Source organism: Esox lucius, chromosome 20 (genome assembly GCF_011004845.1).
Source record: "Esox lucius isolate fEsoLuc1 chromosome 20, fEsoLuc1.pri, whole genome shotgun sequence".
Taxonomy (NCBI): Eukaryota; Metazoa; Chordata; class Actinopteri; order Esociformes; family Esocidae; genus Esox; species Esox lucius.
In genome coordinates this window covers 19,052,314-19,070,347 of record NC_047588.1, presented here as the reverse complement: position 1 = coordinate 19,070,347, position 18,034 = coordinate 19,052,314, and the positions used below count along the sequence as shown (strand labels likewise).

At 43.2% G+C, this 18,034-nt stretch overlaps 1 protein-coding gene across 2 annotated transcripts in view; it reads left to right on the top strand.

Annotated features, from left to right (window-relative positions):
• Window positions 1-18,034, top strand: part of si:ch73-22o12.1 (nectin-2) — a 77,342-nt gene that overhangs the window by 1,785 nt on the left and 57,523 nt on the right. The gene's annotated exons all lie outside the window — the stretch shown is intronic.

Below are 18,034 nucleotides of genomic sequence, written 5' to 3'. Positions count from 1 at the left end.
TGAGGCTGTAGCTCAGCTTCTGAATGTCATAGGCAATCCCAAAATATTCCCATGTACATTGCATCTTTATCTGGCATTTTGCTGTTTATTTCTAGCCAGAATCATTCCAGATTTGTGTTTTTGTAGATTGGTCTATGTAATGTATTTACAAAAGAGATTTTTTTGTTTTAATTCTTTTGCTCACCAAAATCAAAGAAGGTCCTGAGTGCACCTATAAAATGATTGGAGCGCTATTTTAGGGGTGTTCCCTGTATGTTTGAGATCATTGCGTTAGCCTATGATTACTGCATCAAATGCAAGTCCATACACTAGTATTTGTTTAAAAATATATATATATTTCAAAGCTCCTTGTCAATCTATAAACTGTGGTCACTGGAGTCAAACTGGGAGCAAAAGGTTTAAATATCTTACTGATGTTTTTGCTCTATTCAGAATGTTTTATTTAGGTGTGATTGGCTAGAGTCATGCTTCAGGCTTAATTATGTTCTTTTAGAATCCAAGAGGGGAAGACTGTTTTCATGAACAGTCAGATCACAAGTCAGACTGTTAAATTAACTTTGTCTGAACATACTTAACTTATTCTTTGCTGATGTTTTTCTTTTTGTTGGAGAGTGTAGTTTGCCAAACAGCTTTTAGCGGAACCGAACCACGGTTAGAACATTCTAAAGCCACAATCATATTCTGTTGTTACAAAGTCTTGATAACAGAAAAAAATTAAAAATAATTGTTTTTAATTTGAGGTTGTTATGAGATTAGCAATCCCAAGGGATTTTTTTCCAGACTGAAAAACCTGGGAGTAACCATTGGTAACATTGTGAAGTTAAACCACACCAACACAGGTACAGTATGCCGAATCTATCCCTACACCTGCAAAATATTAATGCAAGGTGGTACAAGCTGATCTAGCCAAGTTGTGTCTTTAATCAATGGTTGGCAATTCAACACAGTTCTCTGAATATTTTTTTTCCCCTTTTCATAGATAAAAAGGGCAACTCACTCTATTGAAACTGATGGACCATTGTCTGTTGTGACAACAACAAGCACAGAAATGCATTTTATTGTCTGATTTATTGATGGCGTAGATCTTTTCAGCACAACCATGTTTCAGAACATCTAGGGCACTTAGGGGAGAAGAGAACCCAGGCTAACAAAACATAGGTTTCTGAATATTTATGAGAGAAAACGCTAGTTTAACCAGATCAAGTGTAAACCTCTCCCACTTTATCTTGCAGACTCTTAAAAAGGAGCCTCTTTCAAGACAATGTCCTGGCCATGTTTGTGTGTTTTTTGTTGGACGATGGTTAGAGAATAATAGACCTTTTTGTTTTAGGATCAACTGTCCAGTTTTCCAATTTTTTCACTTTCACGTTTTATTTTTTAAGAGGGGAAAATCATAAAAAAAGGACATGACTATACACAGTTTAAATAGCCTTGTAAGTGAAGGTAGGCCAGGTTTAGTTTTTTAATTATATTTCAATATAAATGCTCATAAGTCAGATTACTGTAATAACTGGGTTTCATGTGCTTTAAAGTAAAGTAGATTTAAAATATAATCAGGAAATGAAGAGTATGGATGTCAGGCCACTTTAAGCCCTAACAAGACACACCCTCTGTGGGTCAGGAAGGCTTCAACCCTGTTGCCATAGTGATGCTTTCATTGAAACTTGTATAGGGGCCAGGCGTGCGTGCGTGTGCGGGTGTGTGTGTGTGTGTGTGTGTGTGTGTGATCCTCTTTTTACTATGGACTAAGTCCCCACCAAGATGGTACAACCAAAAAGTAGGTCCCCACAACTAAAACTTATATTTAGTGTTTCGGTTATTGAGGTAAGGGGGTAGGGGAAAAGGGGAGTAACTTTTCTGGTCCCCACATGGATAGACACACGTGACACTGGGGGAAGGGCCTTGTCAGGGGTAGAGCGCTAGCTACAGACACGCTGTTGGAGGGAAGCCGAAATGGAGTAGGATCACTGTAGGCCAAAATGGAGTAGGATCACTGTAGGCCAAAATGGAGTAGGATCACTGTAGGCCGAAATGGAGTAGGATCACTGTAGGCCGAAATGGAGTAGGATCACTGTAGGCCGAAATGGAGTAGGATCACTGTAGGCCGAAATGGAGTAGGATCACTGTAGGCCGAAATGGAGTAGGATCACTGTAGGCCGAAATGGAGTAGGATCACTGTAGGCCGAAATGGAGTAGGATCACTGTAGGCCGAAATGGAGTAGGATCACTGTAGGCCAACGTGACTTTGTGTAGTTAGGCAGCAGCCAAGACCCTTGAGATCCTCTTGCAGAGACTTCAGACATGTGGAAACAGGTGGTGTCTTTAGTAATGCTCATTACAGGGCTGGCTGAGGATGGTTGGAGTCAGTGGTGGAATGGTTGGATGATGGGACTCGATGATCAACTGATTCAGACAACCCCCCCCCACCCCACCCCCACCCCACCACACAACTTGAAGGCGCCACCCCACCCCCCCCCCCCCCCCCCCCCCGGTCCCAGTACATACAGAGGCCTTGTTCTCTTGTCGTTTACTTTCTGCCATCGGTCATGCTCCTGTCTGGAGCTTTTGTTTGAGCAGCACTACTCATTGGTTTATTTAATGCCCCCCACCCCCCTCCGCTTCACCTCCCTCTGTCCTCAAGGCCATGCTGTTCATGATTGTCGGAGTGAGGGAGAGACATAGAAGAGACACGGTGCCCTTTTAATTTGGACAGAATCATGTGGATTATGTTTTCCTTGTAGATGGGAGAATTTAATTCAAACTTTCATGTGAATCAAAAAGTATTTAGAGAAAAACACAGTATTAATTCTTAACTTTTTTTGGAATGTGTGAACCTTTCACTGAATGGCTGTAGGCTGTAGGTGTTATTGTAATGTTAATGAGGAGTCCTCTCCCTTCTGTGGTGGAGCTACGGGGGCGATTTGGAAAGGTTAGCTGTGTGTACGTGTGTGTGTATGTTTCTTAGACTTGTTTTGGCTGGTTTCATCATAGATTTTACTGATCTTGACATGGACACACACACACACACACACACGTGCATGCATGTACTGCAGTCTCTTTAGAGCTTAGATCAATTGCCGTTCACAATGAGCAGTAAACCTCTATTGGTTCAGACATAAAAGTGTTTGAATTCGCAGCCTAATGGAGACGTGAAGGTGATACTAAAAGAGAGAGGGAGCGTGGAATGGTGCCAGGGCACCTGTGACCCTGACTGCTGCCTGCATTGAATTTTATTTCAGTCCTAATTGTATGGATGTCTGTCACTGGTTATTGCTTTCATTAACTGACTGTTCCAGAAGGAATGGAAAAGCCCAGAGTAAGTGGAGTAAGTCAGAAGTAGGAGCGTATTCAAGTATAGAATCATTGTCGTTTTCCCTTTATAGACGTCTCCTTTCAATCAAAAACCAGAGACGGTGGTTGTTGATTTCGACAAAGATCATTAGGCAATCTGGATGCGTAGAGGGAGATTGGTAGGATTGGAGTGAATGAGACTGGGAGGGGTTTGGTTTATCAGCAGCAGTTTTATTGGTTGAATTTTAAGTGTTGCTACTGGACTGGGAGGCTGGAGAAGTAATCGCGGGGAGATGCACACGGTGCTAGATAGTGCGTAATGAGGGCCTGTAACCTGAGGCAATGCTGGTAGTCAGATGACATCCCAAAAACAAGGACCAGTCGTGTGTGTGTGTGTGTGTGTGTGCGCGTGTTGTCTGTCAGTCTTCGGGTTGTGGTGGTTGTGTCCTTTCCTAGAGTCCTAAAACTGTCTTTTTATTTTTACATTCATTACACTGAAATTCTATTAAATTGGAATTTTCACTTATAATAGACATAGCCTTTGACATTTTTTTTTTGAGGTAGTTGTTTTGGGTTTTAAACCAAACAATATCTGGTAAATAATTTCCAGCATTATTACCCATCTGCTAGTGGGGTGCACGAGTTTGTCTTTAGCTTGGTGTATAGCTAGTTTAATGATAACCATCTGTTTGTTGACATAAATACTTCCACAAAACCTTCTCAAAACTGTGAAGTCGACTTACCTGGCAGATTTATATCATCAGTAAATGTGAATCTGTTATTAAGGGCACCATGAAATGAGCAGCAGCAGCAGGCTACAGCATCACTGCTGTATTTCACGTTCCTCTCCTTTAACAGATGCACTTTTAAAGGGCCAGATGAATTATGAAATTTGACAAAACCAATTCTTCCAAACTCCAGAATTGTCTTCTGATGTCTTTTTATCATTAACTTAAGACCCAGAACATCCAATTCAGATCACATCTCTTATCAATGATCATAATTTTCGTAATGAAAATCTAAAATTGAGCCGGTATATTGTATATTATAGCAGGCATGTTGACAGGAATTGTAGTTCAGTATGTCTTCAGGGGTTATCCGAGAGCGAGGAGGAAAAGGGCAATTTTAAAGCTAGAAAAAATGTGTAGCTTGACATGCTTAATAAATAATAATAATAAAAAAGGTTTAACACCCATCTTTACAAACGCTCTGGTATGTCACTGGCTCTCAGCTAGCGGCTGCCCACCCTGGTGGTTAGGTGGCCCCTAGGGGGACGTACTCACTCTAATGGAACCTCAATTTAAAAAAGAAATGTCAACATATGGTATCAACCAATTTTAGTTATGGACTCAGAACAGCAGATTGTGCCCTTAATCATCCCTCTGTGTCATAACCTCATGAGGCTTAGTCACATTGTCAACGCACACCTGTTTACCTGCCTGAGAGTGAACAGCCTCGTCCTGTGTGACCACAGAAACCGACTGAATGACACAGAATCAAGGGCGTGGTGTTGGTGGGGGCGGTAGGAGTGTGGCGATAAATGGAGTTTGGGAAGAGAGCGAGGGGTGATGGAGAGAGAGGGAAAGATTGGAATGGAGGGAACCTGATTTTATTTATGAGCGTTGTCCCAGAAAACGTCTGACCAATATCCGTTAGGTGGCTTGCTCGAGTACCAGAACGCGCTCTCACTCTAAGAGATGGAGGTTGGGGAGGGCCAGTGATTTGTTATTGATCAAGGAAGGATGTGGTGTCCTTATGTTTTAGTGGAAACGTTGGCTCTAGGTCTCCCTCATTGTCAAACATGTTTCTGTTACTCACACTCTTCTGTCTCTCTTTATCTCTTCCTTCATCCTTTCCTCCTCCTCCTGCCACCCGCTCTAAAAGTGCGTGTCAGTTTGAAAAGCCTCTCCGATTGTCTCACTTGTTTTTCACACCTTTGTCTTTTCTCAGAGTGTGATGTATGTTCCTCCGTGACGTCACAGCCTGTCTCTTCCAATTACATGCACACACGTACTGCCTTGGCTTTTCCCTGCATCATAGTTGCAGCTGACTTTGAGAAGGTCACATTTCAAATTTCACGTTTCTCAGCATGTCTGGGCAGAGACATGGACAGAAACGGACAGGCGGGAACGGACAGACGAACAGGCGGGAACGGACAGGCGGACAGACGGACAGGCGGGAAAGGACAGGCGGACAGACGGGAACAAACAGACCCCAAAACCTCCTCATGTGCTGCCAAGGGAAGGAGACATCATTGATATTAAGAATGATGGTGGAAACTTTCCCTACCCCTGCAAATCCAACACTTAGAGATGTAAAAAGTAGAGCAAGAGAACGGATGCACTCAGTCAAGCCTTTTAACTAGTAAAGTGGGGTCTTATTTACTGTGGGCCATTTTGGCAGACAAGTGGAGCAGGAACAGATCATTTATGTTGGAAATATCCAATATAAATAGATATTACACAAGTGTTCAGTCATTTCTTGATTTCCCAATGTTCTATTCAATCTCAGAAACATGAAGTGAAGATGGCCATTGGCCGATTGCATTTTTGATGAGTCACTATGCACTTGCCTAGAGCTATCCATCTGACCAGCTCTGTTTGGCTGGCTCTTTAAGCATCCCACACTCCTTATATGGTGCGCTCATTTTCACCAGAGCCTGATGACATCACCTCAGAAATATTCCGAAAGTACCTGGGAAAGCGAACCTCAAAATGACCTGTTGTAGCTGGATGGAATACTAAGGACTAGCCCATGGGGAATTGTGGGCCCACAGAACTGGTAGAAACCGTGCACAGACTGGAGTGACAGGGTGGCCTGTTCCTGTCTATTTTGTCAACAGAATAGAGCGTGCTAAGCTGAGGTGTTTATTTACTATGATTAGTACTGACTTTGTCTAAATTGCACAGCGTGTTGAGTCCCCACCACACACCCGTACCTTTGATCCCGTCCATCTTACCAGCAGTCAGGTCTCATCTGTGTATCACTCTGTATCCCCCATAACCTCTCATGCCTTCTGTCCATCTCCTGGTCCTCCTGTCCGTCTCCATGTCACTACTAGCCTCTTAACATCCTCTCTATTATTTGGCCTTTATAATTGATCTCTCTGTTCAGTAAGCTCATGTCTTACACTCTCCCTCCTTCATCCCCTCTTCCTTTGTTCTCTGCTTCTTTTTCTCCCGTTCATCCTGCTTTAATTAGAATGTGGTTCTCTCTCTCGCTTGCTCTATTTTGCTTGCAATTTCTCTGTCTTATTTGGTGGCTCGCCCTCTCATCCTCTACTCTGTCCTTCATCTTCCCCGTGCCCCCCCCCCCCCCTCTGTTTCTTTAACCTCCATCCACCTTTCAGGTTCTCTGTAACCCTGCCAATTCAAACAGCCCTCCGCCTCTCCTCTCCACGTGTTCCTCGTGGTTCTGATATGGTCACGGCCTCCACTTCAGACCCCCTCCCAACAATGTATTTTTTCTCTTTCACCCCCCCCCCACACCCCCCATGGGTCCTCCCCGCCGTCCACCCACCTCCTTTCCCAGAAGGCGCTTTTTCAAGGTTAAGCTGCCTGGCTCCAGAATGGCACTCTATCTCTGCAACAATCGCAAACACGCATTGACACGTGTACACATACACACACATACACAGCCTCAAACTCTGCATTAGGCAGGATCACATATTTCCTTTTGAGGGAAGGAGATGACAGGAGTATGATTTAAGGAAAATAATGTATGTTTTTATTGGGACTTTAACATCATAGCCTGTGAAGGCTGAATACTGACTTTCACTGTCAGGACATTGCGGTTAAAGGCTGTAATCCACAAACATTCATTCTGGCCTCCTTTCAGTTCACCATACTGTGGTTAGTGTGTTGGATTTGGGGAAAAGTCTGTCAGAAATGGAGTAAGAGCGATTGCCATGCAGTGTGTAATCAATAGTTTGGGGATTGAATGATACCATTGTCTATGTGTGATGATTGACAGACATTTTTACTTGACAGTTAGCAATGTTCTGTAACTTCTTACATTTCGGAAAGTTTGGATGTTACTTTTCTCATTTAGGTAAAACAAATATAATCTGCACTAATTATAATAAACATATGTGACTATGAGTAATGACTGGAGACAGGATGGAAGCATACGCTATTGCATAATCAAAACTGTACCACCAACCTGCTTCTCCATTTTAAGTTTATTGTGCTCTGAAGTGAAGGGCAAAGAAAAAAAATTCAGTAGCTTAAAGTTTATTGTGGGAATATTGATGAGCATAATTGGTGTGCTTGGTGTTCACAGTTGTATTACTGTTAAAAAAAAAAAAAAAAAGGGTAGCAGTACCAGGGACTTCAAGCGAACAAAACGCTCATGAAGTCGACAACCCCCCCCCCGACACCCCCACCCACCCCCATGCTAACTTTTCCACCACTGCTTAAACAAATCCTAGGGGAAACACTGCTATGCCTTGTCTTGAGGGGTTGTCAGTTAACTCCATTCAAATCCAATCACTCTTACTCTGTGGCTCAGCAGCCAGTCAGGCATTGATGGGTAAATTATACACTGTTGTTAACAGAACAGGTATGTCATTGTTTCCTCTGAAGTCCCCCCCCCCCCCCTCCCCTGCCTTTCTCACAGGGCCACCAAGGCCTCACAGAGCAGCTTCTACCTCCCCCTCCCACCTCTGGTCTTCCCAGCTCACCTGTCTGTCTGAATGGACTGAGCTGTCTGGCTACCCCCCCCCCTTCTGAGCAAAGGTGGAGCTCTAAACAATAGTCTGCCTCTTTGGTGGTGGAAGTGGGATGAACTGATGTGGAATGTGGCCAGTCTTTCCTTGTGCTGCTTCGTTTGCTTAGTGCATGTGGGCATTGGGACAGTGTACCTTGCACGTGCTACTCCTCAAGTGGCTTGCTGTTTTGGTTGTGTGGGCGGATGTATTGCTGATTTTTCTGCTTCTCTTTTTAATATCTTTAAATGAAAACTCCTCCTTCGCGCCTCTCCTGTGTATGCACTCACTTGCAGCTGATTAATTTGTTAGTGATTCATGAGTTCTGCCCTGTCGTGCCACAGTCCCTCTGGAGTGGTTGGGCACGCGTGTGCGGTTGTGTGTTTCATGCTGAGCGACAGGCAAGGGCTGCTGGCGTGGGTGAACGGTAGAGGTGGAGGGGGGGGGTGCTCTGTTATGCCAGCCAGCTGTTATTAGAGCTGCGACCGTCTTAAACTCACATTTAAATAGACCAGGGAGGGAGGGAGGGAGGGAGGGAGGGAGGGAGGCGAGAAGGGGGGGGGGGGGGCTCCGTTCTCTAAATGAACACAAGCGTCTTTAATTTATCTCGTTTGAACTAGATGTCCCCGAGGCCTTACCTACCAACTTGTATCTCTCGCATTCTCTCCTGTCGTTCTCTCTCCTGCGTTTAACATGGAATAGCTTTATCCACTGTAGATTAGTGATATCATCCCTAGCTTTAACCCTCATCCCTGCCATTCGTCAATCCTTCGGTTCTCTTTCCTTTACCAGTCAGTTCCCTTCCTCTCTCTCCCTTCTTTTCTTCCTTGCTATCTCGCCCTGTCATTCCTTCCGGCTGACCTCATCTATCCCCCAAAACGCCTGTCTTCGTCCTTCCTGTTTCCAGCTCTCCTCATTCTTCCCTGGACCCTTGACTCGTGGTTTCTCCTAGTGCTTTGGTGTACTCGTCTCTGTTTGCCCTGGCCTACTTCTCCTCCATCTCTGTTCCCCTCTGCCTTTATTTATTTACGCAGAGTGAGCGATGGATGGAGTGGCTGGCATGTGACCGATGGCGGGCATGTGAGCAGACTCTGGGAACATTCTCTCTAAACTTGGCTAATGGTCGCTGTTTAAGAGTTGTTTTAATGTTCTGTGTGGCATAAATTAGTCAGTTCTGTTCCTATATTCCGATTTTAAGGACCAAAGTGGTCCTCTAGGGACAACAGTGGATTTCGTTTTACTGCCTAGCTTGTCTATAAACTGGTGTTTTATATGGTGTATCTGGAGTCAGAGTTTTTTTAGATACTTTTAGAACATCCCACAGACAGTTCTTTTCTCCTCCCTTCTCTAAATGGCTCATCCCCTTGTTGATGACATAATTATACAGTGTCAAATGTGACAACCGCAGCCTAGCGAAATAATGATAATGAATTTATATTCATTCCCACAGTGTGGGAAGGTGTTCAAACTACTCAGCCTGTCTGTAGAATGTTGTCTATTAGGGCTGTATATTGGGTGGTGATCATGTTGTGGTGTTAGTGTCTGCTCACTGTCCAGTGGAACTATAACGTGAGATGACCTCCCCCTAAAAGACTGTAGAGGTGTTCTGCTGTTCCGTCGGGCTGTAGATGTGTTATGGTGTTCTGTGTGTTAATAGAGGGTGGATATTGTCGCACAACAAGGCCTACTCTAAAATAGAGTATGGATGTTTTTGAACCACAGGGTCAGCTCTAATGAAGGATGGATGTTCTGGAATAACAGGGTCAGCTCTAATGAAGGATGGATGTTTTGGAACAAAAGGGTCAGCTCTAATGAAGGATAGATATTCTGGAATAACAGGGTCAGCTCTAATGAAGAATTGATGTTTTGGAACAAAAGGGTCAGCTCTAATGAAGGATGGATGTTCTGGAATAACAGGGTCAGCTCTAATGAAGGATGGATGTTTTGGAACAACATGGTCAGCTCTAATAAAGGATGGATGTTTTGGAATAACAGGGTCAGCTCTAATAAAGGATGGTTGTTCTGGAATAACAGTGTCAGCCCTAATAAAGGATGGCTGTTTTGGAATAACAGGGTCCATTCTAATAAAGAATAGATAGTGTTTAGGTGCAGCAAGATGGTCCTGAAATACCAAGGCGTTTGAGCTACCTACCTTTTTAATGTTTTTATTGATATATTTCTCCTGTTATCGTCATAACGCATGAAGTAGAAGAACTGACTCATTTCATACCTGTGTTTTTCAAACATACATTTACTCTCCTTGCCTCGTCCCCTCGATTTACCTTTGAACTGTTTCATTAAGACCAGATTGGAGTGGAAAGGAGACCGGGTATGAAGGAATTTGGTTAAGACAACCCTCATGGCTTGACTCCAGGGATAATGAGCTGGAGGAATGGAAAGACTGATGAGTTAAAATGGAGGATGAGATGAGATGAGAGGAAGGAGACAAAGCTGCACAGGAAGAGGGATATGAGTATGTGGGTAAGAGACATACCGGACTGGCCAAGTGTGCCTACTGGACCTGGATGAGGTCGTCCTCATTAGACCGGTACAAACAGTTAGTGATCAGCAGGAGAGAACCTGATAGAATATCAGTATTTAAAGCATTTATGTTTTCAGCTACATTTTATAAATATATTAATTTCGGTAGGAAATCAAGGGAATGTTTGAATTTGTCCTTGAAGACATGAACAAAATGTCAATGTTTTGTATTTTCGCACACCTTTCTGGAGAGGCAACACCGGAAAGACACTCTTTGTCTTCCCTGTTGTCTAACAGTATTGACAATTATACAATTCTGGGCTGTTGATGTCCTGATCTGGTAATGTAAACTGGTAAAAGTCTGGACCTTTAATGGTATGGCATGATTAATCTGTTATGGAAAGGTCAAATGGGCTATGAATGGGTTATGAGGAGACTAGAGCTTTTCTAATCAGTTTATATTGTTAAAAAATATACTTAAAACAAATTCTGGCAAAAATCTCTATCTTCGGAAACACTGTTCTTATATAAGTATAAGTGCTAGTGAAAAACTCACGTTTAGAAGTTAATGGTCTCTTAACTCATACCTCAGTTTTGATCAAATGCTCACATTAATCACATGCACATGCAATTCCTAGTTTGTTGGGTAACTTACTTGGCAACAAAACTCTGAATTGTTTAAGCTGCTACTTTTTTTTTTTTTATCTTGGTTCTGATAAATAGGCCTTGAGCTCTGTGCCCGGCTATTGGGACTTCTGTGAATCTGATTGGTTAAGACTCACTGAGCCTGCGGCAGCACTCCAATGTGAAGGACAGAGAGATTGCATTTAAAGATGTGTAAATAACCGCATTATATTATTTAATTTCACCTCAGTTTAACCTGGTAAGCTGATTTAAGACCCATTTGTCATTTACAAAGAAGACTTTGCCAAAGGCATAATGATGGCATGATGACATTCAGTTAAACATAAATACAATCAGAAAGAAATACAAATAAATAAATCACACCATATAAGATCACACCATCCATGACTATAAATGGATATGGTAGCAGCTCTGACAAATTGTTTCTGAAGGAGTAGGGAGTTATGAAAGTATTTCAAAACATTTCAATCTTGTGCAATATTTTATAGTAATTGTTGGCAGAGAACTGAGTAGAATGACAGAATTGTTAACTTTAGGAATGACTAGTGAGAGGTATCTACCTGAGTGCAGTTTTCTATTGGGAGATGTTAAACAAACCTAAAGAGATTTGCCTAAGAGGGATACAGTGGATATAAAATGTCTGCACTCCCCTTAAAATGCCAGGGTTTTGTGATGTAAAAGAATGAGACAAAGATAAATCAAGTCAGAACTTTTTCCACTTTTAATGTGACCTATAATGTGAACTGAAAAACAAACTGAAATGGGGTAAACATTTAAAATTAAAAGCAATTACCTGGTTACATAAGTGTGCACACCCTTAAACTTTTTGGCCATAATTCCAAAAGGCATGTTTGGTGCAAAAACAACACTGCACAACACTGCACATCGCTTAAAGAACACCATACCCACAGTGAAGCATGGTGGTGGCAGCATCATGCTTTGGGGCTGTTTTTCGTCAGCTGGAACCAGGGCAATTTTGGCACAAAACCTTCAGGCGTCCGTTAGAAAGCTGAAGATGAAGTTCACCTTTCAACACGACAGCAACCCAAAGCACAGATCCAAATCCACAAAACCATGGCTTCACCAGAAGAAGATTAACGTTTTGGAATGGCCCAGCCAGAGCCCAGACCTGAATCCAATTGATCATCTGTGGGGTGATCTGAAGAGGGATGTGCACAGAAGATGTCCTCGCAGTCTGACAGATTCGGTGCACTTTTGCAAAGAAGAGTGGGTAAATATTGCCACTTCAAGATGTGCCATGCTAATAGACTCCTACCCAAAAAGACTGAGTGCTGTAATAAAATCATAAGGTGCTTCAACAAAGTATTAGTTTAAGGGCTTATGCAACCAGGTTATTGTGAGTTTTTAATTTAAAAAAATTCCCCCTGAAAGATTTAAGTTTTTTTTCTATTGAATTGTTCACATAATAGGTCACATTAAAGGTGGAAAAGGTTCTGACATGATTTATCTTTGTCTCATTCTTTTACATCACAAAAACCTGGCATTTTAACAAGGGTGTGTAGACTTTGTATATCCACTGTATGTAAATACGCTGTTGGTTAGGGGGCTCAAATAAGTGCACTTGTTTATCCTGTCATGAGAAAATTAAATGCATGTGCTGTGGTTAGATCATCTCTAGAACATCTCTGCTCTCTTCCTTCATTTGCTACCAAATGACATGATTTACTGTTATTGCTACCAGGCTGCTCTGTGTCCGTCTCTGGCCGTAGACCCTAAGGCAATAGGCTGCCATTCGACGCGCAATAATGACAGGACAGTGTGTTCTTTTCCTAGCACTGTGTTGTTCCTTGGGGTGGAACGGCTGCTAAGGGAAGATCTCATTCGAAGAAAACTCTTTCTCAAAGCCCAGTGGAGGAGAAGGTCAGAGAGGAGGGACCTGTGGGTTTCTTATCCAATGGGTTTTATGATTATGATCAGAGCGGTTGAGCAGATGTAAGGACAAATGAAAATGTAATGTTTCTTCTAACTCCAGTGGTGTTGCATCCAGTGATGTTGGTGGCAATGCACTGAGATGATTAGTCTCACCTGCAGTCAGGTGACATTAACAGAAGGCTGCTGTCACGTGGCTCCCTTTCATTATACCATGGGAACATGGAGTACAGTTAGGACGCATGCTGTTTTCTGGTCCCCGAAAGGATTGAAGAACAAGTTGGTGTGTGTGTTTGTGTGACCTCTTGCCCATGGTGTTGTATGTTGTTTTAGCCATTGTGTCAGATGTGGGGTGGGGGTTCTGAGAAGGAACAGAGGTCATTCACTCATGAGAAAACCCACTTCTTTCCGCCCCCAGCCTTTCATCTTCACACTTACAGGCCTCTCTTGTTATCCGTCTGACATGAGAGACAGAGTGATTGAGGAAGGCAGGGAGAGGGGGATGGGATGACAGGAAGGAAGATAATGTGAGCTTTGAGATTCCTGTACCATTTCAATGAGTAACAGGTTGTTGCCATGGCTGTCTTACACCCCCCATCCCCAGGCTGTTTCTGTGGGTCTGTTCTGCATGTTTTTTGATGACTGCTCAGATGTGATGCATAGCAGCTGTTTCTAAACTCTGGTGCCTCTTTGTTTTTCTCTGCACCTCAACTGTAATCTTCATCTCTCTGTCTTTATCCTATCTCTCACCATCCTCCTCTATCCTCTGTCTTCTCCATCCTCCTCTATCCTCTGTCTTCTCCTTCCTCCTCTATCCTCTTGTCTCGGTGTCCGTCCCTACGTCCCTCTGCCTGTTTCAGTCTTCATTCTCATTTGTTTAATTCTACTCAGGCTTTCCGTTTCACTTTCACCTAATTCTGCTGGTTAGGTTGAAAGCATGACTGTGACTGGACAGACAATGCCCAAGTTTGTCCAGTCTGACTAAATTGAGCTGGGTGTTGGAAGACTGTGTGTCTGACATTACATCTAGTCACATGAAGCCAATGACTGCTGCTTACTCTAGTTAACTGCACTACATAGTTTTAGAGGACTTCTGTTGGTTCATGGTCTGTACAATGTTGACTATAATCTTTTGTAATGGTAGACTTGTGGTCTAAGTGTGATCAACTGTATGTGAGCACCACAGAGTGCAGCAAAATTGTGGAGGTAATGCCACCGAGCACGGCAAAAGGGCGGCGGTAATGCTACTGAGCATGGCAAAAGGGTGGTGGTAATGCCACAGAGCCTGGCAAAAGGGCGGCAGTAATTCCACAGAGCCTGGCAAAAGGGCGGCGGTAATGCCACAGAGCCTGGCAAAAGGGCGGCGGTAATGCCACAGAGCCTGGCAAAAGGGCGGCGGTAATGCCACAGAGCCTGGCAAAAGGGCGGCGGTAATGCCACAGAGCCTGGCAAAAGGGCGGCGGTAATGCCACAGAGCCTGGCAAAAGGGCGGCGGTAATGCCACAGAGCCTGGCAAAAGGGCGGCGGTAATGCCACAGAGCCTGGCAAAAGGGCGGCGGTAATGCCACAGAGCCTGGCAAAAGGGCGGCGGTAATGCCACAGAGCCTGGCAAAAGGGTGGAGGGCTCGTATCAAAATCCATAAAGAAATGGTTAAGTGGCCACAAATTTTGCGATGGCCTTCTAAGGATTCTTGAACGGTTCTGTATGGAGGAATGGTTTAAGATCCCTTCAAATGAATCTGAGAATGTATAGATAAAGGCTTAATGAAATGTTCCCAATAAAGTAAAGATGAATAAAGTAAAATAAGTGCTAATAATATACTTTTTTAATCCCTTAAATCATGAAGTACAATGTACTCAGCATGTTGTAAAATTACAGAAGATCTTTTCAGTACCAATCATACTGCATTTCAAACTGAGTATTAATCTCATTAATGGTCTTATCATCATTGTTCTGATGCTGTCACACCAACTACCTCCCCAGTTTGCTTGTTTCATTTTAATGTGTTTATACGGAGGCAACTTTTTTTTATTAGATTGTATCAGAATTGGGAAAAAAATTGTCAGATCCAATTGGGTTCTGGTCAAATGTAAACTATGAAGAATTCTAGATGAAGCCAGTGCCAGTCATGGTTGTCCTTTTGGGTGTATAAGACCAGTTGCCGTGTGTAATGAATTCCTCCGACCCCTCTGCCTTCATGCTGATGGATGGGACTCTGATCTCATCTGGGGTGGAAGTGAAGGATCAGCGTGGCAGATCCACTGCTAGTCAACGGCGCTCTCTGGAATGCACGGGGGGGGGGGGGGGGCACCGTTGTTGGAATTCCTTAATAGGAAATGTCTCATTTGAAATGGACAGACATATCTTCCGCTGTGCTTTCCTTGTGTGTGCATCATGGCTCCGGCGAAGAACTTCAACCCAGTAGATCGTTAGAGCTTGTGTTTATCTGAAAATTCCTGCCTGGACTGACAGTTTCAAAGCAATGATCAGTCATTCCCTGGCTCTCCTTTGAGAAACCGGCTAATTAACTGGTATATGATAAGACCACATGTGTCAGTGAACAAGTTCTACTATATAAATGTGGGTAAAATAATCCCAAAATGTGGCAAAATCGGTAGAAGTTAACAAAAATACATTTTCTGGTCTCTGTTTTTAGGCATATTTTTGGGGTTAGGTTTAGCATTATGTGTTTAGGGTTAACAGTTAGGGTAAGGTTTTGTTTTTGGATTAGGTTTTGGGGGTAATGTGTAGGGTTAGGATTAGTAAAAATTAGATTTTTGTGGGATGATCTACATTGGTATCCCCATTTACACAGCTAGGTATGCATGAGTGTTTTTGTTCCCAGCAGCGCTCCTCTCTGCCCTCTGGTGAAGTAGGTAATTTGATTCCAAACAACACCCCTCAAAGGAACGATGGGTGCTTTCTATGAACCTGTCACTCATAACAGCTTCAGTTTCTGTTCGTGCATTTATAAATACAGAGAGCAGTGTTCACTTTCATGTTTACTGAACAGGCTATTTCAGTTAGCAACAGTTTCGATTTGATGGGAACCTTAGGAGCAAGTTTCATAGCTTGATATATCATTGTAGAACTGAAACCATTTGAATGGGATATTCAAAAAGGGGTTTACCAAGCTTCATCCAGCCAATATGATTCGGTCTAGTGTGAATGGTGTCACAGCAGATGATGGAAACCAATGTGTGTGATTAAGCTCCTCTCAATTCCCCTGGCATCACTGTTCATGAAGATAGAATCAAGCCCAATGCACAGTTAATGTACAACTGTCAACTGTGAAACCGATGGCAGAATAATTAAAACCTGTTCCTGTCCTTAAGTAGATTAGATTACATCAGTGTGATACTGGAATTAATAGTTTCAGGTGTCGGTTTAGGGGGAGCATGCTGCGCCTGTAATACAATATCAGTTTGGCTACGCCAAACTGTCTACACCACTGCGTCATCCGCTTGAATTAAATACAAAATGCAAGTTTAGAAGATGGAGATCACAGGTTATTTCTAGAGTGCATTTTGCGGGCGTCAAGTTAGCATTTAAGTACCTTGACTAAAGCCGCTCAAACGTCTTTTTGTAGCAACTCATTTCTTTTTTTTTTTTTTCACAATGCTAACGCGGTTCGCACCGCTGTGTGGCTGGGGATTCACCCGTCCACAGAGTACCTGCCTGAGAATGTAGTCAAATCAAGCCGCGTCGCAGTTCAGGCCGTGAGTCTAAGTATGACGCCTGTCGTGGAGGGGCGTCGCGTCATGACAGAACCATGTCATCCTGTCCAATCCCCTGCCCCGCCGTTCATCCATCCACCCACCTGACCCCTATCACTCTTCCCTCTGTCACTTCTTCCCCTTCCCATCACACAGACGATAGATCACTGCGTCCTTCCTACAATTTTCCCATAGGATTGTGTGTCGTCATAAACAAAATGGCCCCTCTCTGCCGATAAACATTCCTGCGTACATTTTGTGTAGCTAATGACTTGTCAGTCGTGTATTCCCCCCCCCCCCCCCCCCCCCCCCCCCCAATCCTGCTTCTGCTTGAGGGCTGTCTACTTTCAGTTGTCATGGAAATGTACCACTATAGCTTGACAAGAAACCCCATTCTTAAAGAGGAGCAGGTTAATGTCCGTAGTCTGATTAATGCCACCCACTATGAGATGTTAAATAATCCTTAGGTGATAGATTCTGGCTGAAACATGAGACACTGGTTTGCTGTGCACACAGTGTTGACAACGGCAGTCACCATGGTGATGCAGGGTATTGCCCAGCTCCGCTGCTGTAGTGGTTTTACACTGATACTGGTAATGTTCAGGTAATGTGTTAGGTTCCCCTCAGTGTCTCCATGACAATGTAAACGGATCTCTTTGAGGCCTGACAGACAGCCCTATTTAAATTCAGGTGATGATAATAAAGTAAGGAAGATTATGTGCTGTTGCATCTCATCCCTCTCTCATATCACTTTACCTTCAGTGAGGTGAGATCCAATGGGAGGTGTGTGTTAAGGTGTGGGGTTTCATATAACCTGTTAACAATAGCTTGAGGGAAACCATCCTTTCACTTGCCACAACACACCAGTAATGGAGAAACGGACCACAATGCAACTGTTCTGCCCCAGCTCCCTAGAGACTCTCTTTCTTCCTCTCTTTCTCTAACGCTCTTGGCATCTTTGTTTCGAAAGCCTTGTTTGCACTTCCAGTTTGAAGTGACTCAAATCCTATTTATTCCTCTATCCGATTTAAATCAGCTTTTTCCCCTTGCAGTCCATAACAGTCAAAAGCCAGTTGGAATCGGAAATTCGTTTAACATTTTTGAGATTTAGTTTCAGGCATTTCTATTTTGTATTTAACTTTTTTTGCTGATGGATCAGTGGGCTAAAGTCAAATGTACACCTGATGAAGCGGCTGAATTCAGATATTTAATGTGCTTTATTGGAAAAGGAAACCTTATTTATGAAATAATAAAGTAGAGGAAATAGAGATTATTCGTTATGTATACAATGTTGTTTATGCTCCA